At 35.5% G+C, this 27,610-nt stretch overlaps 1 protein-coding gene across 2 annotated transcripts in view; it reads right to left on the bottom strand.

Moving 5' to 3' along the window:
* LINGO2 (leucine rich repeat and Ig domain containing 2) overlaps positions 1-27,610 on the bottom strand; it is a 347,291-nt gene that overhangs the window by 297,608 nt on the left and 22,073 nt on the right. Inside the window, exon 1 of one of the 2 annotated variants that reach the window (XM_064380730.1) lies at positions 26,107-26,180. The exons of the other annotated variant lie outside the window; for it this stretch is intronic. The gene's annotated coding sequence lies outside the window, so the exon portion shown is untranslated. Of the gene's footprint in view, positions 1-26,106; positions 26,181-27,610 lie in introns of those variants that run through there. 2 annotated transcript variants of the gene reach the window in all.

Below are 27,610 nucleotides of genomic sequence, written 5' to 3'. Positions count from 1 at the left end.
TGTAGTTGGAAAAACAAACCAGGGTTGAAGAGTAAAATGTTTGAGTAGGGATCAGTGAGATCAAGGGTTAGCCTAAGCCTCAAAAAAAAAAAAAAAAAAAAAAAAAAAAAGATATCACCTTTGTGAACGAAAAAAAGATAGGCAGGGATATTATTAAATTGGAAGGTGAAGGAGGACTACACATTGAAAGAGTTCACAATATTATACGTAAATCATTAGAAATAAAAGAGAAGATTCTTCCCTGTACAGGAGACATTCACTGATAAACCATTTTCAAGTATAGTTAAACTTTTATTTTAGAAAACAATTATTTTTTTGGAGCAGTGTGGAAAAGTTAGTTTCTCTTTTAGTACTTAAAAATTATAAATACTAAAGGATTCTTAAATATTTAAGAAATGTTTAATTTTTTTAAAAGTAGGAACACCTAGAATTTAATAATCACAGGAAATTCTACAATTAAAAAGAAAACCAAACTAATGTCTACAGCAATATCATACATTTGGGAACAAGCACGAGATATTACTTTGAGTTTTAAGACATCCAACATTCCCTTCCCTAATGAGTTTCAAAGGACATACTCCCACATAGTTACAGTAAAACTCTGTATTTATGTAACGGTTTTTGAGGGGATCCTTGAAAAGTCTTATGATCCCTCAGCAAATCCCTGTTAGATAAGTATGGCAAAGAGGCCATCATCTCCATTTTACAGATGAGACCATCAAGACACTCCATTTCAATGATTAGTAGAAGGCACTAAGCACGTACAAAATGGAAAGATAAAAAATACCCTGATTGCTGGGCGTCTTAACAAAAGAATGATTCCTACGCTTTACATATGTGTCTAGACTGCTCTTTTACCCTTGTTTCTCTAATATTCTCAATGTTAATATTTAATGTTTACAGTTAAAGTAATAAAAATTCAGTATAATACACACATCATCCTTACCTTCACAAGTTCAAACCCCATGCAAATTGATGACTCTCTACAACTATCTCATATATGGCATTTGTTTTCCCATGAAACTTCCCATATTAAAAAAGCTGAAAAGAGGCCAGGCACGGTGGCTCATACCTGTAATCTCAGCAATTTGGGAGGCCAAGGCAGGCAGATCACTTGAGGTCAGGAGTTGGAGACGAGCCTGGCCATCATGATGAAACTCTCTCTCTACTAAAAATACAAAAAGTAGCCAGGCGTGGTGGTACACACCTGTAATTTCAGGTACTCAGGAAGCTGAGGGTGGAGAATTGCTTGATTCTCGACTCAGGCCAACCTCTACCTCCCAGGAGGTTGTCCTGAGCTGAGATTGTGTCACTGCACTCCAGCCTGGGCAACAGAGTGAGATTCCATCTCAAAAAAAAAAAGGCTGAAAAGAGATTTCATTTTTTTCTCAGAGTTTTATGATGCTTTAATATATATATATACATTGCGAAATGATTAAGTCATGCTAATTAACATACACATCACCTCACATAACTCATCTTTTTGTTTTTGAGATAAGAATATTTAAGATCTACTCTCTTAACAATTCTCAAGTATACAATCACTATTATTAACTACAGTCATTATTCTGTACAATAAGTCCCCAGAACATATTCATCCTGTTTAATTATAATTTTGTACCCTTTAACCACCATCTCCCCACTCCCTCACTCCCCATGCTCTGCCAACCAACATTCTACTCTTTGCTTCTATTAGCTAGACTTCTTGGATTCCACATAGAAGTGAGATCATGCATCTAGAAAACAAAGCCACATCAACTCCAGTGCTGTAGTCGCCCATGCATATGGGAAATACCCTGGGTTCATCCTACCTGGGGATGCTTTTAGTCTTCTATGATTCCATAATCAAGAGAATGAATTGAGGACTTACACTTCTCATAAGACAGTAAACAGTTTGTGTGTGTGTGTGTGTGTGTGTGTGTGTTCTATGTGTGTGTGTATATATGTGTGTGTGTATGTATATGTCTGTGTTATCTCCATTGATATGAACATGTATATTATTTAAAAATCATTATTATCTGTTCCATTCCCTTTAATAAATGATAGATAAACTAATTAACAGAACAAATGAGCAGTAATTAATAGTCTACCAAGCAAGAAAAGCCCAAGACCAGATGAATTCACAGACAAATTCTATCGGAGGTACAAATAAGAGCTGATACCATTTCTTCAGAAGTGAATCGAAACAACTGAAAAGAAAGGACTCCTTCCTAAATTATTTTAAGAGGCCAGCATCATCCTGATACCAATACCTGGCAGAGACACAACAAATAAAGAAAACTTCAGGCCAATATCCCTGATAAACTTCAGGCCAATATCCTATATCCTGAGACCCCAATAAAATACTGGCAAACCAAATCCAGCACCACATCAAAAAACTTATCTACCATTATCAAGTCAGCTTCACCCCTGGGATGCAAGGCTGGTTCAACACATGTGAATCAGTAAATGTAATCTATCACATAAACAGAACCAATGATAAAAACCACATGATCATCTCAATAGATGCAGAAAAGGCCTTCAATAAAATTCAACATATCTTCATGTTAAAAGTTCTCAATAAACTAGTTACTGATGCAACATATCTCAAAATAATAACAGCTATTTATGACAAATCTACAGTTGATATCCTACTAAATGGGCAAAAGCTGGACGTATTCCCTTTGAAAACTGGCACAAGATAAAGATGCCCTCTCTCACCACTCCAGATTGAACACTCATCACTCTCACCACAATTGAACAAAGTATTGGAAGTTCTAGCCAGGGCAATGAGGCAAAAGAAAGAAATAAAGGGTATTCAAAGAGAGGACATCAAATTGTCTCTGCAAACAATATGATCCTCTATCTAGTAAACCCCATCATCTCAGCCCAACTCCTTAAGCTGATAAGGAATGTCAGCAAAGTCTCAGGATACAAAATCAATGTGCAAAAATCATAAGCATTCTTATACACAAACAACAGACAAGCAGAGAGCCAAATCATGAATAAACTCCCATTCACAATTGCTACAAAGAGAATAAAATACCTATGAATACAGCTAAGAAGGGATGTGAAGAACCTCTCCAAGGAGAACTACAAACCACTGCTCAAGGAAATAAGAGAGGACAAAAACAAATGGAAAAACATTGCATCCTCATGGATACAAAGAATCAACATCATGAAAATAGCTATGCTGGCCAAAGTAATTTACAGATTCAATGCTATTTTCAAACTACAATTAATGTTCTTCACAGAATTAGAAAAAAAAACTACTTTAAATTTCATATGAAATCACAGTAGACACAGTATAGTCAAGACAATCCTAAGAAAAAGAACAAAGCTGAAGGCATCCTGCTGACTTCAAACTAAACCGCAAAGGTACAGTAACTAAAACAGTATGGTACTGATATAAAAACAGACATATAGACAAATGGAACAGAATAGAGACCTCAGAAATAAGACCACAAGCCAGATGCAGTGGCTCACGCCTGTAATCTCAGCACTTTGGAAGGCCAAGTGGGGAGCAGATCATGAGGTCAGGAGTTCAAGACCAGCCTGACCAATATGGTGAAACCCCATCTCTACTAAAAATGCCAAAATTAGCCAGGTGTGGTGGCACGCACCTGTAGTCCCAGCTACTCAAGAGGCTGAGGCAAGAGAATCGCTTGAACCCAGGAAGTGGTGGTTGCAGTGAGCTGAGACTGTGCCACTGCACTCCAGCCTGGGCAACAGAGTGAGACTCTGTCTCAAAAAAAAAAAGACCACACATCTACAACCAACTGATCTTTGAAACACCTGAGAAAAACAAGCAATGGGGAAAGTATTTCCTACTTAATAATAGGTGCTGGGAAAACTGGCTAGCCATATGCAGAAAACTGAAACTGGACTCCTTCCTTACACCTTACAGAAAAATTAACTAAAGATGGATTGAAGACTTAAATGTAAAATCCAAAACCATAAAAGCCTTAGAAGAAAACCTAGGCAATGCTATTCGGAATATAGGCATGGGCAAAGCTTTTATGATGAAATTGCTAAAAGCAACTGCAAAAAAAGCTGAAATTGGCAAACGGGATCTAATTAAACTAAAGAGCTTCTGCACAGCAAAAGAAACTGTCATCAGAGTGAACAGGTATCCTATAGAACAGGAGAAAATTTTTGAAATCTACCCACCTGACAAAAGTCTATATCCAGAATTTACAAGGAACTTATACAAATTTACAAGAAAAAAAACAAAAAACCCTATCACAAAGCAGGCAAAGCATATAAACAGAAAAGATTTTGTGGTCAAAAAACGTATGAAAAAAGCCTCAACCTCACTGATCATTAGAGAAATGCAATCAAAACCACAGTAAGATACCATCTCATGCCAGTCAGAACGGCAATTATTAAAAAGTCAAGAAACAATTAATGCTGTAAAGAAATAGGAATGGTTTTACAGTTTTGGTGGGAATATAAATTAGTTCAACCACTGTGGAAGACAGTGTGGTGATTCATCAAGGACCTAGAACCAGAAATACCATTTGACCCAGCAATCCCATTACTAGGTATATAACCAAAGGAATATAAATCTTTCTATTATAAAGATGCATGAACAGTATGTTTATTGTAGCACTATTCACAATAGCAAAGACATGGAACCAATCCAACGGCCCATCAATGATAGACTGGATAAAGAATATGTAGCACATATAAATCATGAATTACTATGCAGCCACAAAAAGAAATGAGATCATGTGCATTGCAGAGACATGGATGAAGCTGGAAGCCATCATCCTCAGCAAACTAACACAGGAACAGAAAACCAAACACTGTATGTTCTCACTCATAAGTAGGAGCTGAACAATAAGAACACATTGACATGGGGAGGGGAACACACTGGGACCTGTCAGGAGAGTATGAAGTGGGGGAGAGCATCTAGACAAATAGCTAATGCATGCAGACTTAAAACCTAGATGATGGATTGATAGGTGCAGTAAAGTACCATGGCACACATATACCTATGTAACACACCTGCACATTCTGCACATGTATCTTGGAACTTAAAAGTTAAAGAAATCTAATAACAAGTCACAAAATTGGCCAAATATTTGTATAGAAATTTCTCAAAACAAGACATGCAAATGGCAAACATGCATTTGAAAATGTGCTCAACATCACTGATCATCAGATAAATGCAAATCGAAACTACAGTAAAATATCATCTCACTCCAGTTATAATGGCTTTTATACAAAAGTCAGGAACTAACAAATGCTGGCAAGGATGTGGAAAAAAAGGGAACCCTCATACACTGTTGCTGGGAATGTAAATTTGTACAACCACTACGGTGAACAGTTTGGGGTTATTCAAAAAACTGAAAATAGAGCTACCATAAAATCCAGCAATCTCTCTTTTGGGTATGTATCCAAAAGAAAGGAAAGCAGTATATCAAAGGGATATTTGCATTCCTATGTTTACTGCAGCACTGTTCACAACACCAAAATTTGGAAGCAACCTAAGTGTTCATCAGCAGATGAATGGATGAAGGAAACGTAGTGCCTATGCACAGTGAAGTACTATTCACCATCAAAAAGGAGAGGCTGTCATTTACAACAATATGGATGAAACTTGCAGTCATTATGTTAAGTGAAATAAGCCAGACACAGAAAGAGAAACTGTGCATGTTCTCACTTATTTGTGAGATCTAAAAACCTTAACAATTGAACTCATGGACATAGAGAATTGAGAAACAGTCACCAGAGGCTGGAATGGGTCGTAGAGTGTACAGGGAAGGATGTGCGGATTGTTGACGGGTACAAAAAAAATATTAGAAAGAATGAATAAGGCCAAGTATTTGTTAGCACATCAGGGGGACTATAGTTAATAATTTAATTATGCATCTTAAAATAACTAAAAGAGTATAACTAGATTGTTTGTAACACAAAGGATAAATGCTTGAGGGAATGAATACCCAATTTTCCATGATATGATTATTATGCATTGCATACCTGTATCAAAATTTCTAATATACCCCACAAATATATACAACTACTATGAATCCAGAAAAATTAAAATTGCTTTTTAAAGTTTCTGTGCTGATTCAAGAAATAGTCTCCTAAGGTAGATTTCTCATTTATAGAAAGGTTAACTTGCTAGTGTTGAGAAAGAGTAATGTCTATAAACAAACTAGAATTAGAGATCAGGCCTTAACCAAGTTTGGAATCCTTAACCTAGAGAGTTATTATTAATCTAAGTCATTCATGTCATTAATCTAAGTCATCTATGATAGGAAGAGTGCTTTTCTAGGGTTTCTCCAGATTATGCTCTCATTTGGAACGACACTAACATCCACACCATGCATACACAGAAAATTACTTACATGATTTGTGGGGAAATGTGTTTTTTTGTTTTTCTTTTTTTTTTTTAGAAAAAAATAAGCAGCATAGTATTATTTTACCTTGGGAACTGTATTTTCAACATACAACATTCAATATATATATTCCTAAATTCATTTTGGATCATGAGGCTGTTTTAACCACGAGAAAATCTTAAGTTTTACCCAAAACCCTCTGCAGGAATTAAACCTATAAATGTTTATTTCTTCTGATGAAAATCTACTTTTTATGCTGAAAAGAAGTTTGACACATTTGATATGGTCAGACCTGTAATTCAGTTTGGATCAGCATATTAATCTTTATTATTCAAGTTTCTAGAATAACTGTGGCTAGAAATGTGTTTAATGTGCTTATGGTAAGTGAATTGCAACAAGAATTATTTAAAACAGAATAAAAGTAGAAGAAAGAAAAGCATTAAGGACAGTCTTTAATTTTTTTTTTCCTTTTTCATTTTACAATCATGCACTTTACAAAGAAGTTTCCTTAAATTAATGGGCCTTAAGAATTTTTTTCTGGACTGAAGTAGGTTGATTGAGTAATCAAATTCCACAGACTAATGGAAATAATAAACCTCCTAAAGCCCAACCTTGCAAAAAAACCCACTTGAGTTTTATTGGAGAAAATTTTATAGCAATGCTTAATGAGATGGCAAGCATGCATGAATAATTATTTTTACTTACTGTTCTCATTAAAGAAGAAAATGAGTTATCGTTCTTTTAGTCAGAAGTAAAAATTCTTCCCCTATCATTACCATTAACTTGACTTATTTTGTATTTTTTAAAAATCCATTTAATTTCTTCCTTGAAGCGATAGAAAGAATAGACAATTTTAATCAGACAAAAGGAAACCATTTTTCCTTTGATCAAACAATTATCTTAAGTTTTCAACAAAAGTTGCAAATACTCAGATAGGAGGAGCAACGTTTGGGTACCACAATTATTATCCTTCACTCTGGCACTCATTCTCAGACATGAAAAACCTGTCTATAAAGACAAGAAAATGTTTTATTACTAACACCAAAAGGCCTGAAAATTGTCTAAAAGTGAATAAAACAGCCTCTGTCCTCATGGGTCTTGCAATGAGTGGTTAGGAAAGAAAGGGATTGGATTTCTGATGTTAGTCACATCCTTCTGAGTTCCTGCAACATAAGTGATCTTCATCACTATTTTCAAAATATGCACACAGAGATTTCTGCTTCCAGGAAGATGAAGCGGATGTAGGTTTCCTTATTTCTCCTAAGTACAATAACAAATACTATACAGTGTCTACAAAAGAAACATACGAAGATTCTAAAAGTTGAAGAGCAGGCTGACTACCTAGAGAATTTAGCGCAGTGGTGAGTCTCCTCAGTTTTCTTTTTGCCTCAGATATCCCAGACTTGGAGCTTAAGCAGTAGGAAATACAGGACACCAACAGGGGCACACAAAGAAGCCCAAACGAGTCAGCCTTTTCTAGTGAAAGGACCAGGAGAAGCGCAGCTTTACAGGGCAGAAAAGTTTTAGACTTGAACACCTCTACTCCAGCTAACCACCACAGAAATATGTGTCCCCACCCCAGCTCATGATGGCTGAATGGGCAGGCAAGACTTCCACATTCCGGAGGCTGTAACAAAGCACTCTAACCCCTCATCAGAGTTATGCTACAGAAGAGAAGAGAAAGCAGGATCTGGACTTTTTATCCTGTGCCAACCACAAGGGAGAGCCTGCACTTACGCCTTATCTGGTAGTAATATGGTATCCTTTCCACTCCCTATTCAGAGGTTGCCAGAGGAGAACTAGTGGACAGAGAGGACTTTCACAATTACCCAGTAGTAATGAGATCAATTACACATTGGTGTGGATCTCCATCAGTTGGGGAGCCACAAATCCTCCCACCCAGCAGTCACAAGACGACCTCCCTATCAGTTGTCAACGTAGGCTAAGTGGGGAACCTGTTCTTCACCTCCAACTGCAAATCACAAGGTGTTCTCCCCTTTCTGTAAGGGTACATTCAAATGTAAAAAAGAAACAAAATTCCCTACTGCAAAACAGAAAAAGACTTTTCCTCCCCCTGCCCTTTGCTTAGAGCATTTACTTTAGAAAACCTGTAACTGTGAATTCTTTCTCTGCCCCCTATGATGAATATAAATGTTTGTGAAAACTAAATAAGCCTCCTATCAGTTTTAAAACTCGGGAAACTTCTTTCCCAATAACCCAGAAGCTACTTATTTGAAATGTAATCATCAAAGAAGATCGTTCCCCTATCTCTAAGTTTCCAGAGAAGGGAAGGAACCTGACTTCCTCAGGGTAGGTGCAGTATGCCTCCTTTTGTAACGATACGAGAAATCTATTTTTGCTTTGGATAAAGGCAATTAGTAAACATGGATTGTCACTCTAATTATCAGGTAAATTTAAGATGAACTATGTGACAAATTTCAAGTCTTCTTACTTGAGGATTAGCTGTCATTTATCCTGAAAACACATACATAATGGATCATACTTGCCTGACTATACCAAAGGGTAGAATTTCTTTCTCTCTTTATAATCTCTTTAGCAGATTGTCTGTGGTGGGCATCACATTCTGATTGAATGCTTATTCAAAAATAGAACTGTTTTCTTTCTCTTGTCTTTGTGGAGAGGTTTTCTGAATTGGCAGGAAATTTTACTTTTAATTTTATTTCCTCAAGACTTCAAAGGAAAGCAAGAGTAGCTCTATTAATAACAGGTAGAATTCAGAGTTAAAAAAAAAAAAACTATTACAGACAGGGAGAAACATCATGAGATAATTAAAGGGTCAATCCTTCAAGAAGACATAGCAATCCTAGATATATCTGCACCAAACAGAGCTGCAAATTGCATACCTGGAATTGTCCTCTCTGGAGAAGTAGAGGAAAGAATACTGGTCCAAGGGTTAGGAGATCTTGGTTCTTACATGTTCTATCACTAAATAGCTATGAGAGCTTAGCCAATTTTCTTAACTTCCTTGAGCCCCAGTTTCTCTATTTTCTGTAACATATGGAGTTAGATGATCTACAAGTTTCCTTCCACTCTAAAACTGTAGATCTGAGATCATCCAGTTTAGTATGTTATAGAAATTTATAATTTTCAAAACAAGCACATTTATAGTCATAGTTTATTAATATATTTTTATGTTATAAAAGAATATTTGTAGCACTCTATACAGAGATAATATAAATGGAATGGAGGTTAAAAACCATAGTAACACATTTTAAAGCAAACCATATTTTAAATATCTTTCTTTGGAGATAGCATATCACTTTAAACATGTTCCTTACAATGTACTAAATTGTACCCTAAGTCTAACCCCTAGATTCACAAATGAATATATAAATTATTTAGAAATAGGAACCATGGTTGAGAGAATTTGGCAGACATTATTTCTTTTTTTTTTGGAATCTTTTAATTAATTAATTAATTTATTATACTTTAAGTTCTGGGGTACAGGTGCAGCACATGCAGGTTTGTTACATAGGTGTATATGTGCCATGGTGGTTTGCTGCATCTATCCTCCAGCCACCTACATTAGGCATTTCTCCTAATGTTAGCCCTTCCCATCCTCCCACCTGCTAACAAGCCCTGGTGTGTGATGTTCCCCTTCCTGTGTCCATGTGTTCTCATTGTTCAATACCCACTTATGAGTGACAACATACAGTGTTTGATTTTCTGTTCTTCTGTCAGTTTGCTGAGAATGATGGCTTCCAGCTTCATCCATGTCCCTGCAAAGGACATGGACTCATCCTTTTTTATGGCTGCATAGCATTCCATGGTGTATATGCGCCACATGTTCTTTATCTAGTCTATCACTGATGGGCATATGGGTTGGTTCCAAGTCTTTACTATTGTAAACAGTGGCAGACATTATTTCTACTCTAAGACAACATTTCTCTAACCTTGAGTCATGAGTTATATTTTAAAATTAAATTCAGTTAAATGCCAGCAATCATATGAAAATATATAGTATATTTACTATATATAAGAATACATAGTATATATAGTACAAATATATAATAATATAAGAAAATATTACCTTATAGGAACTTTAGAAATTATTTTCTTCCTCTTACTCTATACCAATAAGGAAATTAAGACAAAGTTTTGAGTTACACAGTGGATAGTAATAGCACAAGATGTGGAAGTCTAGGTCTCCTGAATTTAATTATGCCTATATAGAGGTTATCAAGCACACAGCCAAATCATAATATAGATTGACTATTAATTTACACAGCAATTTTAATGGACAGACTCAATTTCTCTACACTTAAAAAATATAAACAAGGACAACTAGCATTTGAAGACTATTATATAAGGTTTCATAAGCAACCTAACTGCTGAAAGGTAAGCAACAAATATTTTCAGAGCAGTTATCAAAGCTAAACTTCCTCATGTTTCAATTTGCTAAAAAGAAATTTAAAAAAAGATTATTGTTTTCTTCAATAAACAGGTAGGAAAGACAAGACAGAGAAAAATTAATGGATGTTTTCAAGGCATTATAGTACACATTGATTTGCATCTGGCGTTAGAACAGATGCACATTTCTTTTATGAGAGTACAGTTTCATTAAATCTTAAAAGTACACTGTAGGGTATTGACAGGTGCCCAAAGGAAAAGTCCATCAACAAGCATTTATTGACCACTTAACTCTCAGGGCAGTGTACTAAACACAATGAGGTGTCACAAAAGAAATGGAAGGCATGACCCTTGCCTTTGTGGAAGTTACAAACAAGGCTGTTGCATACCAATTATTTTAGAATTTATGATAATCTGTCATTTTTAGATGAATGAGAAAGCATTCTTACTTATTTCTCTCAATCATGAGGTAAATATATTCCTAGGTATTCTCAGCAGTAAGCTAAATGATTCCTCTTGCATTATATTTTTGTAACCATGTTTTAGTAGTTTCTGTCTGGAAATTAAATGAATTTTAAATGAAGAAAGTCTTTTCTCAGATTTGAATGACAAGATTAAGATGGTAGGAGTTAAAACCTGAGGGTCTGGAAGCAGCTCACCTGGGCCAAATGCCATTTCTACCACCTTAACCTGTGGCCCGGGGCAACCTAACCTCCCCTGCTGGTCTCAGGTCTGTTTCATTTGTAAAATGGGGATCATAATAGTCCAGCCTCATCATGAGACAGCCAAGTGTAAGGGGGTCCCTGGAAAAACTCCAACCAGCCTCTGCACTGGGAAGAATGTGCACTGGGGTCAAGCCACAGAAGTTCTGCCATTTGCAACAGGGAGGAGCCTGGCCCTTCCTCTTCCTGGGTGGAATCTGGGATTCAGTCTGTGAGGTGGGAAGCATACTAGTAGGACTCTTGCTCAGCAGAGTCCCTGTTTTTCCTCTTTGCCCAATAAATTCCATTTTCCTCACCCTTCAAAGTGTCTGCCAGCCTAATATTTCACGGCCATGTGACAAGGACTCTGTCTTTAACTGAAATAAGGAGAAAGTCCTATAACAATAACATAATTATGTGAATTGAATCATATTTAAGTGTTTGGCATGTTTCCTAGTACATAATAGTTGCTAGGTAAAATTTTATTAATATTTAACATTAATATTAATAATGCTACCATTATTTCTAAAACTTGTCAGAATATATGAAAGAACATTGATATTTAGTACTATTTTCACTGTATTGTTGGAATATAGCAATGAAATGGCATTAAAATGGTAACTAAAATGTGCACAAAGGTTGCACCTAACCACTCTCTCTCAGCTATTTCTTAATATACAATGTCATATTTTTCAGAAAAAGAGACTACTTTTAGGGCACTTGATTTATCTGCCTAGATGAAAGATAGACACGTATGTATTTATTTCATATCTGGGGCAAAGAATATATCATCATGACACTCAATGAAGAAAAATCTTACAGTTCTTAGCAATTGATAGCTTTTAGAGGCACTTTACATCCCATGAGAAGGTTCACTTCCATCATACTCATATTTTAACGTATGTATAAAGGTGCCATAAAATCCGTCATTTTACTGAAAAAGAAAAAATTTACTTTTGGCTAGAAGATAAAGTTTTCAGAAGGCTCTCACACCAATAACCATTTTATAAGCAACTAATAGAAATATCAATTTTTTTAAATTTAACTTTTAAGGTCAGGGGTACATGTGCAGGTTATATAGGTAAAAACTTGCGTCATGGGGGTTTGTTGTACAGATTATTTCATCACCCAGGTATTAAGCCAAGTAGTCACTCGTTATTTTCCTGATCCTCTCCCTCTTCCCACCCTCCACCCTACAATAGGCCCTGGTGTGTGTTGCTTCTATGTGTCCATGTATTCTCATCAAGAAATATCAAGTCTAATATGTAAATCCATGTAACACCTAAATTCACTAGAGTTCCTCATTTACCAGAGTTCCTTTGTTACTCAGTAAATGATACTTCTTCCTATTTTATTTCAAAATCATGTGAAAATAGATTTACATGCAACTTTAAAGAAATTTTTTTTTCTTTCTTTTCTTTTTAGCCCTCTTTCCCTCCCTCCCTCCCTTCCTTCTTTCCCTCTCTCTTTTTCTTTCCTTTTGGTCTTACATTATTCCTAGCACACTTAAAATTATTTCGCTATTTCTAGGCATATAGTAACATCTGTACAGGTCTTATAGTAGCCCCCACTGGGAATGTCTTTTGACTTCTGACCTCTTCTCTACTGATTGAAATCTTATTCTCCTGTAGAGAAATGCTGCCTCAGCAAGGAAAGACTGAGGCAGACTTGCTAGGCTTGAAACCCTGCTCTACTATTAGCTGAACATCCTGAAGCAAGTTACTGAGCCTCTCTAATTCTGTTACTTTTTCTATAAAGTAGGGATACTGTGGAGACATTAAAAATATCATGTATGCAGAGCACTTAGTAGACCATCTAGCACTTGTAATGCACTCAATCAACCCTAGCTATTATTTTATGATGACTATTCTTGAAGATATAACTCACACATCATATCTCCCACAAAGCTTCTACTGACATGCTTCAGTGGAGCAAACATTCATCTTTGACTTAGCTTCACATGAAATTCTGTGATGGCTTTCCAAGCTTTAGCAAGTTCCTTAACTTTGCAATTCTATTTCCTGGTCTTGAGGTAATAATAACTAAAAGTGATCATATATGCAATGTGTTTTCTCTGAGAGGCTAAAGTGAAACTTCTGCTGCTGCTCTTAGGTACAAATGCAGTTTCTTGTGACGATTTTTAACTTGACTATCCCTGTACTTTGTGATTTATTATGTATGTCACAAAGGACAAAGCAGTAGTGTTTATTGAGGAAACTATGCACTCTTAAGGTGGTCTGTGAATCTGCAGAAACTGTTCACAAAACATCATGTACATGTCCATATATATATACAACACATTTCTGAGGGAATGTTTCAGATCTTTGATTAGATCTTCAATGGGATCTATACCCAAAGCAAAGAGATATGGACCACCAATTTAGAGACAGAGTCATGACCCCATTCCAGCAGCTGAACAGGACTTCTTGGCATTTATTTTATAAGCTGCCCTCACCCATGCTTCATTTTTCTATTTTTAGTTTTTTAATGCTCGTATTTTTCTTCAAAAGTAAAATGCATTTCATCCTACCACAGAAGTTCTGCCATTTGCAACAGGGACAAAACATAGTAGATGGTTTCATTAATGTTAGTTCCTTTTTTTCTTCTTCGTATGCCTGACAATTATATACACACCGCCAACTATCGATCAATTCTTTAAGAGCACATCCTTTTATTGAACAAATATATCCTTCATGCCAGATCGAATTCTTGGGGATGTAGAAGTAAGCAAGACGGCAAAGTTTTCTGCTGCCCTCAAGGTTTTGCTTTCTAATGCAATTGACAGACATCAAACAAATTATTGCATTAAGTAACAGGTTAATGATATAATTTCTGATAGTGCCATGAAAAAAAAATGAAGCAAGATAATGAGGTAAGAATGATGACAAAGCAATGTTTGAGCAAACATGTAAAATATAATGCAGCCAGCTATGAGAGTGGGAAAAGAACATTCTAGACAGAGGGTGCAAGCTGCAAAGAACAAGCTTGACATGCTTGAAAAATAGAAATGCCTTATTAAAATAACGAAGTAAAAAGAATCTTAATTGTTTCAGGCTAATTAAAGCAGTATTATATTCTTATTTTAGAAAATGTGAGACATACAAAGAAGTATAAAAGTAATATTAATTTCAAAAAAGTCTTTAATAATTTTGGTATTTTGATATATTTCCTCCCAGAAATTTTTGATCCATGTTTAGAAAATGGTCTAAAAGATGCTGCTATATACAATTTTGTTCTGCCTTTTATATATACTAAATATATTGTGAGAGATCTCTTCCTGGGTCAATAAAATATTAATAAACATGATTGCTACATGCTGCTTATTGTTCCATGACACAAAAGTATTAACTTTTATGTAATTAATCCCCATGGACTTTTAAGTTACTTTAAATTTTTTTTTGTTCTGACATAAATTCTATGAATACTATTTTTATGGAAATATTTTTGTTACTATCTTTGAACAGTTTATTGGATTGGATGACTGGAAGTAGATTTCATTTTGATCTTAAACACCAAAATAGCATAAACAGTCTCTTAGACTTATTAAGCTCAACATAGATTTAGTATAAAACATGTTTAAAGAGACTTTTTTAACCTACCAGTTTGTCTACGTCAGTCATGTGTTCATATATTTATATGTCCACTGGCCTTTTTAAATAATTCATCAAGACAGAAGACCATTCCAGTCTGCAGGAGAGTAGTCATTAAAAGAGAAAGGACTCTGTGTGTTTTAAAAGATGATCTTTAGTGAAAATAGCCTCCCAGAGACTCACAAAAATTATGACTACTAGAAGTTGCTAATTCCAAGTTTAGAAACCAACCAACCAACCTTGTTTTCACTGTAATTCAGTAACAGAAAATAATTCCGTAAGTATGATAATATTTTGGCAATGATGGATATCTCAAAATTTGTACTTACAGCTTTACTCGGAGCTACCTTGATCTCCACCTGTGTTTCAGCAATTCTCTTTGATCCACATGCTTATTTATTGCCTTTCTATCTTATCCTAGAGCTATTTCTGGCCAGTAGAAGAGCAACATCAATAACCTACAAGATTTTATTAGGTTTATCCAACAAATGCTGATCCCTCCTGTTGGGTTTAATTTGTTGGTCTGTTATCATGGTTGTTCCAATACATCATTTAGTGACCTTTTCTTCTGTATATCCTAGAGCCCATGTAACATTAATCCTTTATGTACTTATATTGGAGAACTGTTGATGTGCAACTGCCATTCCTAATAATAATGTTGTTGTTAATGCATAAAAAGCAGTCAAATAGGTAAGCAACCAAAGCAATACATTAGAAGCTACAGAATGACGAATGTTATTCCTTTGTCCTCCATTGACTTGGAAGACCAATCTGAGCAGGCAGCTTAACCTCTTTGCTAATAAATACACCCTTATGATGAGCTGTCTATGTTATCTTTCAAGTGTTTATTTTTTCTTAGATGACAAAACAACTGTCTAATCAAGTTCATTTTAAAACATTTCACAAATACAAAGGCTATAAAAATATTGAATAGGACTTATGTGCTAAATGGAGTAAAAATGCTTCCTGAAAAATCTATTTTTAATTAAGGGTCATAGGAAAGAAGAAGCGTATCTCTCTCCCATCTTAAGAGAAAACTATCCCAATGACCCTTCCTTTATTTTTCCCCAAGAGTGAGGTTTGAGGAACAAATGTAGAGTCACTGAAATAAAATAAGTCATATAAAATTAAATTATATACTTAATTGTCAAAATAAAAATATGAAAAGATCACTGCAGAAAACTTTTCTGGACCCTAAATTGAAATAATTTAATACACACATACACACACACACTCACACACACACTCACACACACATACACACACACACACGATTGTTAGAATTATGCTGCTTTTTAATATTATGCTCAACTTAGCCTTCTTATGTATATGCCTCATTAAAAAAACCTTTTAAAGAATTTTTCCCAGTCTGTTGTGATTATCAGATATCTCACCAGAGAGCCTTTTCTCAGAGAGGTTTAGAAATAAATCTGAATTCCATAGCTCAACGAAAGCTGTGAACTACAACACGGAACATCTTTTACAGACATTGGGGTATTATTTTTACCCTTCTTATCTCTGTGTTCAATGGTTTGCCAACCATATACCATATCAAAGTTTATACAATGTGTATAAGTCATATCCAAGAGGAATTGCTTTTTCTCCTCAAACCTGAAAGCCTAGGCAAGCATGGTTCTGACTTTTCAAATGGTGCAGTGAATATTTCATAAGTCAAAAAAAAACTTAAGTTTCACGGCAAGAAAAATCACAGGAGGATTGGTCCCATACCAACTTTATTTATATTTTGAGAAGATGCATATGAGGCTTTTTTATTCTCTAATTTAAAATGTTTACCCTCTCCAGAATTAGTCTGTATGCATATACAATGCATAGCAGACCCTGACAAGAAAAGTCTTTGTTCTGGTGCTATTCTGTAAGGAGTGTTGCTCACTTGATCTCTCCAGTGTTGATATCAGAGTCCTGACTCAGTCTGCCAGTTAGAATGTACATGATTTCTATTTTGTTTAGTGGTTTAGGAACTACAGAGGTGCCTAAATCTAGGATTTACCCAGAATAAAATAAGAATTAACCTGCTTAAATGAAATAAAAATATATGACTGTGGTAGAATTGTGTTTTAATTGAAAAACTAATTATTTCCTTTCTTCTTCTTCTTCTCTTTCTTGGAGGTACTGGATGAAGGGCACAGAAATAGTTTCCTTACCTCCTGGAGAGATTTGGCAATTAATTTCTCCCAGTCCTACAAGAGAAGGGATGTTGATTTTACCTGCTGATAACTTGGGGTCTGAGTTGGTGAGCCATACAAAGTCTATGCAAGAAACAGAGATAAAGTTTTTGAGGAGGAAGAAATAGAGGGAAGAAGAGAGATGAAGGGACCCAGGAGGAGAGAGAGTGAGAGAGAGGGTGGCGGGGAAAGAGAGAGTCATGGAAGGAAACAAAGAAGCATTTCCTCATATTAAAAGGAGACCAGGAGAGGTACATTGGTGGGGGAGATTATAAATTGATCCTGAAAGTCCGAAGGAAATTGTTAAAGAAGGGAAAGACAAGTGAGAGAAACTCAGAAAGGGAACGCTAAAAAAAGAAAACAGATTATCTGAAGGTCTGGAAGGCAAACTGTAGCTGAGTCATTGTACAGCCACCAGCCCCGATTAGAGCAATATCCTCCCTTTCCTAATTCCAAAGCCTTGGTCGGTTGAGCCTCCCCTCTTGCACCAGCAACTAACATGTCATAGATTGACCACCCAGCAAAAATGATGACTATTTTTTTCACAGTCTTTTTCAGGAAGTCAGCAATATTGTTCCCCATGGAAAACCCATTTTTATGATACTCTGTTCACCTGTAAGAGCAAGAATGAGCAGCGGGCTCATGTGTACTGAGGTGGAATGGACATGATTTGAAAAAACTTCAGGATCCATAAATTCAGAGAGTATATTGTGATAAACACAACAAATAAATATATGTCAGTTGTCCTATGCATAACCATATATACAAAGGATACTACAGTACTCAAAGTGGACATATGAAGACTTGTAACTTTTTTTTTTTTACTTGGCAAACTTGTAGGCTGAACTACCAAGGGAACTAATGCTTCATTTTTGAAAACTCTATACCATCTGCTAAAGCCTTTCTATGTTCCATGTTGCTCCAAACTCTATTCTGATCTGTGTCATAATGGTCACTTTGACATTCTAACTTCAGAGATTTCTTAGGATCCTTCCCTCAGACACCTAGATCCACTGTAAGAACACTGCCTTAGTCACTGTTTAACATGGGTATTCAGTCTGGTGAGTATAAGTGCTGTGTCATCATTAGTAGTTACATTTCCTCACATCAGGGTGTGGGCCTGACAGAGACATACGGGTTTAGATCTTGGTGGTAGAAACACATATTCAAACACATTTGCACCAGAGAGTCCTACATATTTAGCAACTTTTATATTTAGAAATATACCTATACCTGTACATCAAACCAGTTCTGAGACAGATGAGTTTATTTTTTGGGTTTCTCACCTCTAATCAGTTTCTTACTTCTGAAAGTAACTAATGCCTTATCTCAGGTTAACTTCTTCCTTAGTCTCACATTCCCCTTTCTCTGCAATGTGGTTGATGCCAAGGTTTTATAAACCAACTGGATATTCAGTGGCACGAGCATTCAGTGAATGCTATCTGAGCATAATTTAGTAACCCGCTGTGGCATCATCAACAATCTTTGTGTCATCATCAGAAATCTTGGTCTGTGTGCTTAAAGATTTAATGTACTCGTATGAGATACAAGTAGGACACATGTAAATTACGCATCTAGATAACCTAAAACTATTTCTTTTTTTTATTTCAAATTTCAAATACATTTGATATATACTTACGTTTATAAATATATACCGATTTATAAATACCTATTTAATATAGACACAAATGTGATATATTTTATTAAAATAAAATTCTATTTCTAAAAAAGCTCATTCCTATCCCTTGTCATACACCATAGATCAGAAATATGTTGATTGCTTTTACTACTTTCTTTTTCTAACTGCATTTTTTCACAAAGGATTAGAGGCAGAGATTTAAAATCTAAAGCATACCATATCTCCAACAATAAAGTTTATATCATCCTGTAGAAAATGGCCACATATCAATTTTTCATAATTATGGGTCATCCTTCTTACCTACTATTTTTACAAAAGTTTTAAATGCTTTCTCACCTTCAATAGTAGGCTTCGAAGTGCTACTCTTTAGGGAAAAAAATTCCAGATATAAGAATAAACAATATAAACTTCATTGGGAAATTGAAGTGATGTATCCAGTAATCTAGTGCGTCTTCACAGAGTCTATTTTCTGTGGCCCAGCAGGTCCTGTGTCTAACTAGGACATTATGACATCACTGCCAGATGGGCATGAGAATGCTGGGAGGGGCCCCCACAGCTTTGTGACTCAGTCTGAAGACTGCTTTATCTCAGGTACCATAATGGTTTTTAGTTTTTAGTTGTTTTTTTTTTTTTTGAGACGGATTTTCTTTCTTGTTACCCAGGTTGGAGTGCAATGGCCCGATCTCGGCTCACCACAACCTCCGCCTCCTGGGTTCAGGCAATTCTCCTGCCTCAGCCTCCTTAGTAGCTGGGATTACAGGCACACGCCACCATGCCCAGCTAATTTTTTGTATTTTTAGTAGAGACAGGGTTTCACCATGTTGACCAGGATGGTCTCGATCTCTTGACCTCGTGATCCACCCGCCTTGGCCTCCTAAAGTGCTGGGATTACAGGCGTGAGCCACCACGCCTGGCTGACTATTTCTTAATTGCCATTATTTTTAATGCTTAATTACTGTATAGCTCTAGAACTATTTGACATGAAATCATTCTGTAAAAAATAATTTTATACCATCAAATCCCTATATAACATAGGGATTTAAATTTTTTTAAATAGGAACTATGCTTTATTAAAATGATAAGCATAATAAGGAAAGTCTTCTATGTTATGTAAAGATGGAGAATTACAGAATAAAAAAAATCTAAATTAAAAGGGATTTAAAAATCTTTAGGCAAAGGTAAATTCCAACTTACTCTTTTGTTCAGCCACACTTAAATTCAGCCAGAAAGAGTAACATCACAAGTTTTAAAGACACTAGTGACATTTCCACTGCATTCATAACAATATGAACTGTTACCATCTATTTTTGGGTTGAGATTAAAGAGTATTGCTTTGCTACATAGGAGATTTGCATTCACAAAATTTCACTATAGTCAAATCTCAAAACAAAGAAACAAAAAATAAATTTGGCATATAGCCTTTTCTGCTCCTAATAAGATACCTTTAGATTTGAAATTTTAAAAATAAAACTAAAGAGTTGTTTTTTATTCCTTGCCAAGTGACAAATACCCCTAGAAACAGAGGTTTACATTTCTTTAATCCTGAGAAAAAAAAAATCCACCTTAACATGAGATGACAACATATTATTCAAGAAAAAAAAAGAACTATGTAATTGCCCAGTGATGGTAATCACAGACTGCAATATAGAAAGTTAATATTTGCTAAGCAATTGAGAATTTCATATGTTAAACTGTCATAACAGTGGGTTTTATTATAAGATATTATAAATTAACGGACAAACTTTGGACTTGGTGTTAAAAGGTCATAAATTAATTTTCTAATTTGGCAACCACCTTGCTGGTGACTAAAGACAAGGCACATAATTACTTTCCTCCATCATCTGTTGAAATATGAACACCCAGATTTTAAAAAGAGTTTCAATTATATATTAAATAAATCCATTTGTGTTAATATACGAAATACAGACTAGAAAACAAAATATTCACCTACACATGATCTATGTAGGATCTTCCTTTTAGGATTATATAACCTTTCTGTGCCTGCTTTTTTAAGTTTTAATTTCTTTTTTCCTTAAAATGGATGTTGTAATGGTGCTTGCTTCTTTGAGTTGTTATGAGAAATAATGAAGATAATTCTTATAAATCACTTAGCAAAGTACTTGATACCTAATAGTGCTTAGTGCATACTACTTCTATGATTATTATTTGTTACTTAAAATGACCTACGATGGATGAAACTCTTTCTAACGGTGAGGATAATTTTCAAGATAAACCATGAGCTCTCATTACAGTTCTGCTATGAAGTTAAAAAAAAAAAAAAAAAAAAAAAAAAAAAAAAAAGACAAAGTCTTTAGCCATCAAATCATCTTTGGAATAAAATATAAAGATAAAAATGGTTCATTTGGATATTTAAACTCTATATTACATAATGTCATTTATGATTGATTTTGAACAGCACAGCTTTTCTATAAAGTCTCATATTTTTTTTTGCTATCCCTTCTTAATAACTGCCAAACAGTATCAATGGTTTAAATGGTAAAACCAAAAATAATATAGGTTCCAGGAAAAAAATGGGTACCACTGACCTGTCTATTCTAATTAGGGGTACTAATTTAATATAAAAGTATGTGTGCATAAAAATATTATATCCTAATAAAACAAAAATGACTTGAAAACACGTTATTTTTAAACTTAATATAAATTCATAAAGGCAAACTGAATTTTAAAAGTCATCTATTACAAGATTTCATTCAAGGCTTGACTCATTCCTGAAATAATTCCTGTTAGCTAGTCATTCAGCCCATGTCTGCATGTCATCTGTGACTGGCAACTCACCACTTCCCTAATCATCCCACAATGAAGTTAGGCGGCAGGGCATGCCATGGAAAAAGCATGGGTTTGGGGACTGGGACACACTGGATTTGTATTCTAGCTCAGCCACACACAGTGAGTACCTTTAGGAAAAACAGTGCCTCAGCTCTTCATCTGTAAAATGTGGCTGATGATCTCTTCCTGTGACAGTTTCATGTGTCAACTTGGCTAGGCTAGTTATTAAATACTAGTCTAAGTGGTATTGTAAGGTTATTTTACATATGTGGTTAACATCTACTGTCAGTTGACTTTAAGAAGAGTGCCCTCACAATGTGGGTGAGACTTGTCTAATCAGTCTGAAGGCCTTATGAGAAAAAACTGAAGTTTCCTAGGGAAAAAAAAAAATTCTGCCTAAAGGCTGCAGCATCAACTCCTGTTAAGTTTCCAGCCTGATGGCCTGACCTACAGATTTAAAACTCAAGATGATAATATCAAATCCTGGCAAAGTTTCCAGCCTGCCTGGCTGCCCTACAGGCTTTGAATTACCAGCCCCATAATTTTAAGAGCTAACTCCTTAAAACAAGTATCTTCATATATGTGTATACACGCACACAATACCACAACACACGCACATATGTGTGTGTGTGTGTGTGTGTGTGTGTGTGTGTGTGTGTGTGTGTTATTGGTTTTGTTTCCCTGGAGAACCCTGATAGATACATCACCTCTTCTGAGGATAAAAGGCACATCACTCACAGAAATACCTCTTCCGAGGATAAAAAGGATAAATCTGACTTCCCCATAGCTCCTTTCCAAATGTTTTCTGAAAATTATCTTCCTATACCCCCTCCTGTTAGTCAAAGTTCTAATACTGAGAATGCAATGCCTGATTCTAAACTAGATTTGGTACCTGTACTGTAAATTACATGATTGGGACAGTGGACAAATGTCAGTGTGGACTGTATATTAGATAAAAGTAGAATAGATAGAATTTTTAAAATGCACTGTATTTATGTAAGAAGGCACTTTTGCTCTTAGAAAATATACACTAAAGTATTAAAGAGTAAAGGGTCATAACACATGCAACTTACTCTCAAATGGATCTGGAAAAAATATATTCTAACTTGAGAAATTTAAAGCAAATATGCTAAAATGTTACAAACTGGTGATTCTGGATAAAGGGGATACAGGAATTCTTTGTACTATTCTTGAAACTTCTCTGTATGTTTAAATTTATTTTAAACACAAAGTATTTAAAAAAGGCAAAAGAAAAAGAAAAGGACACAAATGAGCCCAAACCAAAGTAGAGGTCTAATTAGCTCCTTTCTGGAGCACCTGACCTGACTTTGGTGTATGTTTTGGTTAGGTTTAAAGGCTCATGGATGTAAACATGCCCAATCCTTACACCCTGTCACATTCAAATAGACACATTAAAAGTAGGGGCCAGTATCTGAGATGATCAGGATGGAGTCTGAAGATACAGAAACACCTAGTAATTTTTTCATCACCCAATGATTTGAATGATTTAATATTAGTTTTAAAAATGAATGTTATTTAGAAACATTTAAACTAAATATGCCTTTTCTTTAATATACTTACTGGGTATCACTTCAAGATGCTTCCAAAGTTCTACCTTGTTAAAGCTTTATCTTTAGTGAAATGAGACACAAAGATAACCCAGAAGATCCTTATCTGATGAAGTACCCCCAGAGAGCCATTTACTTTGGAACATTGTAAGGAAGTTGTCATCTAAATTTAGTATATTACTGGAATAGTAAAATGTTTCACAAAGAAAGAACTTCCCTCAGAAGATTCCTACAAGAAAGTTACAATTTTCAAGTGAGTTTTTCTACCATCTTCTCTAAAGCAACTAACTGTGACCCTCTAATGGAAGAAGGACACTTAAATCCTGGTCTTTGTTTCCAGGGCAAACTCAGAATTTCTCAGATCTCTCTCTCCAAATTCCATTTCCTAGAAAGCATACATTTGCTTAGACACCCTACAATTTCAAATCAGTTAACAGACAATTGACAAGGATTTGCCTTCTTCCTTTTCTATCTCAGAGTTATTCTCTTTGGATATATACATTGTGGATTATCCCTTATTATTTCCTAATATCAGATGTCATCCTTGATATTTGGACATCCTAATGCAGAGGCAGTTCAACCAGAAAGCCAAAACACAAATTAGGTTAATATTCTTGCTTTGTGCCTCTTCAGAAAAATACAGAGACTTAGATAAGAATGTTTGCTACTGCTGGCAAATCTTCTTCCAGTTCAGCCATTCTCAGTCCCTTGTGCCCTGAGTAAGCTATGAGCAGTACTAATGCCCATGTCAAGGTAGCATGTACATCATTATTCCACATCACAGGATGGTCATGGACATCTGAAAATAATACACTAGCTGTGCCCCACTGTACCACCGTCTTGGGCAAAACTGTCACCAAAGTACAGATGAAAAGTTAAAGAACTTTATTACTCATGGTTCCAGAGTGCAGGGAGAAACTAAAGAATGAATTCTTCTTCCATGTTTCCAGATGGTGCAAAAATGTCTTGTCTGTGGAGGGTGAGGAGGGTGATCAAGAAAACACTGTAACCGTATCTTTTCTGCTATAGCAATGCAGTTTTCAGATTGTCTGAGTTTCTATTTCAAGTTAAAATACTTCAAAACAGTGCCTCTTCCTTCATTTTGTTTTGTTATTGTTCTTGTTAAAGTGTTTAAATCCATTAGAATACCACCATTCTTTTCTGTCATGCACCTCCCAAATCTTCTCAGTCTTTATTTAATTAATCTTACACATAGCTGCCAAATTCATCTTTCCTTACTTACTCCTTTGCTTAGGGCAAAACAAAACACAAAAATAAACTTCCAATCACAAGCATTCACAGCCAGAGTGAATTTCAAACTCTTTTTTCTGGGTTGTAAGGTTTTCTGGAATTTGCTACAGGTACCCTTCTAGTAACATCCCTCCTGCAGGTTTATGTTCACTTTCCACCTCACTCCTGACATGTGTTGTCCTCCACATGTCATTTTGTGGTTTTCCACTCTGGTGCCTTTGCTGCTGCAGAGTTTTTTTCTGATTTGTAAAATGATTTATATCAAATTACATAAAAGTACAAAATTAAATCACATTTTTATGCTTTTCATTAATTGCCTTTACCAAAAGAATTAGAAGTACATGAGGTCAGGACTACATAACCACTGAAGACACATTTTTCTGTCTGTTAAACTAGAACATGCTGTAGACAACACAATGTCTTTACTAGACAATATGCTGCAGTATTTGAAAAGCAATTAGATTATTCTTCAGTTATGTGTCATCTACATGGAGGAATAAATTTTGAATCCACAGTTTGGTATACAAGTCTTGAGGGATTTTTCTCCACTTGCCTAGCTAATCTTGTCTACTCACTTTGGCACTGATCATACTGAAGAATTCGCATTTCCCAGAATGCATGCTGTTCTTCCTGGACACCCTCTCTGCACATGTACAACCTCTTTTTTTCTCCTGTTATAGTAAACTCTTACACATCCTTCAAAGTTCCTGTTCAGAACTATCATTTTCCCTTTTCCTAGATTTTTGTGAGCAGTTAAACATGTCAATTTTTTATGTTCCCATAGTGTCTTAATTATATATCTATTTTCCTACTTCTACATTTATTTATTTACACTTCTGCATCTTGATTTAACTGACAGGCTCCTGAGGACTGAGATACTGATTGATTAATCTCTAGGTCCATTGTATCCAGCACAAAATAGGTCTTTAGGAAACATGATTTCAGCAAGTGCCTGAATGAACTTCTATCATTTTTCTCAATGAAATATTAAGCTTTCTGTCCATATAAATTTCCTGTAGATTCAATACATTTTATCTTTATATAAAATAAAGCTGTTTTAATTTTTATTTAAAAGTCACATTATAAATGGTAACACAAATTTTCATTTCTACTTTTGAGGACACTTGCTGCTTTCATTCCGAATTCTCCCTAAAATTACTCAGGGGTTTTATGGACAAAGTAGCATTTCTTTAGCTTAATACTATGACCTTAAGTTTCACAGCAAGGTAAACTTTTCTGAACTTCAGTAATGGGTTCTGAATCAATAATTTTCCCCACCAAATGTTCTCTACTAATCAAAAAGTATTCCCATACCCACCACAAAAGACTGTGCTAGATTATTTCCTTTTCTCCAATTTCACCAGCATAGCCATTTATCCATTCATCCAACCATTCATGAGTCTAGGCATTCATGTAGCCATCAGTTGCTATGTAAGCACTGATTGTCTACCAGGCACTGAATTCAGGGCTGGAGATCTAAAGATGACAAAGGCAAAGGACTTGCCCTCACAGAGTACATGGTCCACAGAAGACAGGCAGTCCAGTAACAGCAACCACAACAAATAATAATGCAATGAATTCAGTGCCACTAGAGAAATGGGCAGGGTGCGATGGATAAAATTCAGGCAGGAAAGCAGGGATTTTCAGATAGTTTGTAAAGAAAAATCTGAAAATACTTTGAATGCCATACCTTTAAGAATCTGAAGATACCCTGGCATTACCCCAGATCATCCTTTTCACTGACTTCGGCAAGTGACAGAAACAATGTCTTACCCTCGTCACGATATCTCTCAGTTGTTCTAAATTATTTTCAGGAAGCACTTTATTTGAAAACCAAAGAGCCCTTTCCCCTTCAGCCAGCCTGTGGGGTGACAGAAATATGGGAGCAGAGCCTATCAGTGCTTGTATCAAGCAGCTGAAAAACTTGTAGCCCATGAGTCATGGTTCTTTTCATTTGTTTCCAGATCAGTGGGAGGAGAGGCCTTTGGCTGGCAGCACTAGCAATCTAGCACCTATGGTGATCACTTGGGGAAAGACAGACACTGGAGCCACCAGGAGAGCTACACTGTCCTCCCACCTCCCAGAAGTATGCGTATCCCCAAGGCCACCACCAGGCCATGCCTCAAAATAGTGTGGGATCCAAAACCTGCATTTTCAAAATAAGGGACAAATAAATTAAGCTCCTACCACCCACCGCCCGTATGTGCAGCTAAGGAAAATCAAATGAAATAAACAAGCAAATTAGCAGCTGGTATATGAGCTTCAGATCACGATTGAATATGTTTTGAAGGCTCTGCCAACTAGTTCTTCCTGAATCGAATTTGTGCTTGTTGGGAAAATAGTAATTAGTAATCATACTACTAATATTAATGTCTAATATCTATTGAAAGCTCACTGTGTACCAAGCACCATGCTTACAATTTACAGGCATATCCTATTTAAGTGTTACAAAACTCATGAGTTGCTTCTATAAATCAGACTCTACAGATAAGGACTTGAGTTCAGAGAGACTAAATAATTTGTCAAAGTTTACTCCAACAGTAGGTGGCTGAGCAGAGCCTATGTCTGTTAACATTTTCAGCCTATTGCTCTTAAACAAAATACTTTCCTAGCAATAAAGGAAGATATTAATATAAAGTTATTAGAAGCATGGGCAGTCTTTCCTATCATCAGTTATGAAGCAACCATAAATTCCTGTTATGGTCTTGATAGTCAAGAACATAGTTCTTCTTGATCTAGAGTTATTTCCCCCTTTGCTCTGTATTTGTAGGAAAAAAGTTAACAAAACAAAACAAAAAACTTAGGACTTTGTTATTTAATCACAGCACAGAAAACATTTTTTTGTTGTTGCTCCTAGTTTGTTTAGGCAATGTTTCAGTCAAATTACTACCTTTTTATATATGCATTTATAAATGACTTTTTTCAATTAAGATATTAGCTGTAAATTATTTAACATAATTTAGAAAGACTTCCATATTTATAGCAGGACAAATACTTTCAGTATCTCTACTATGCAGTCTAAAGGATGCCCAATGGAAAAAAATACATAGCTTTGTAAATAAGAAGTAAAAAACTAGACATTTTCCACTTAACAAGCATTACCCTCTCTCAGAAATAACACAGAATTTGTAAATGGCACATAATAGAATAACCATAAAATATTAAACAACACTTGGACATAATGTGATTTAAGT

Source organism: Aotus nancymaae, unplaced genomic scaffold (assembly GCF_030222135.1).
Source record: "Aotus nancymaae isolate 86718 unplaced genomic scaffold, 86718_ANA_hifiasm-v0.15.2.pri h1tg000003l, whole genome shotgun sequence".
NCBI classification, from domain to species: domain Eukaryota; kingdom Metazoa; phylum Chordata; class Mammalia; order Primates; family Aotidae; genus Aotus; species Aotus nancymaae.
This window is presented reverse-complemented; position numbering and strand designations above follow the sequence as displayed.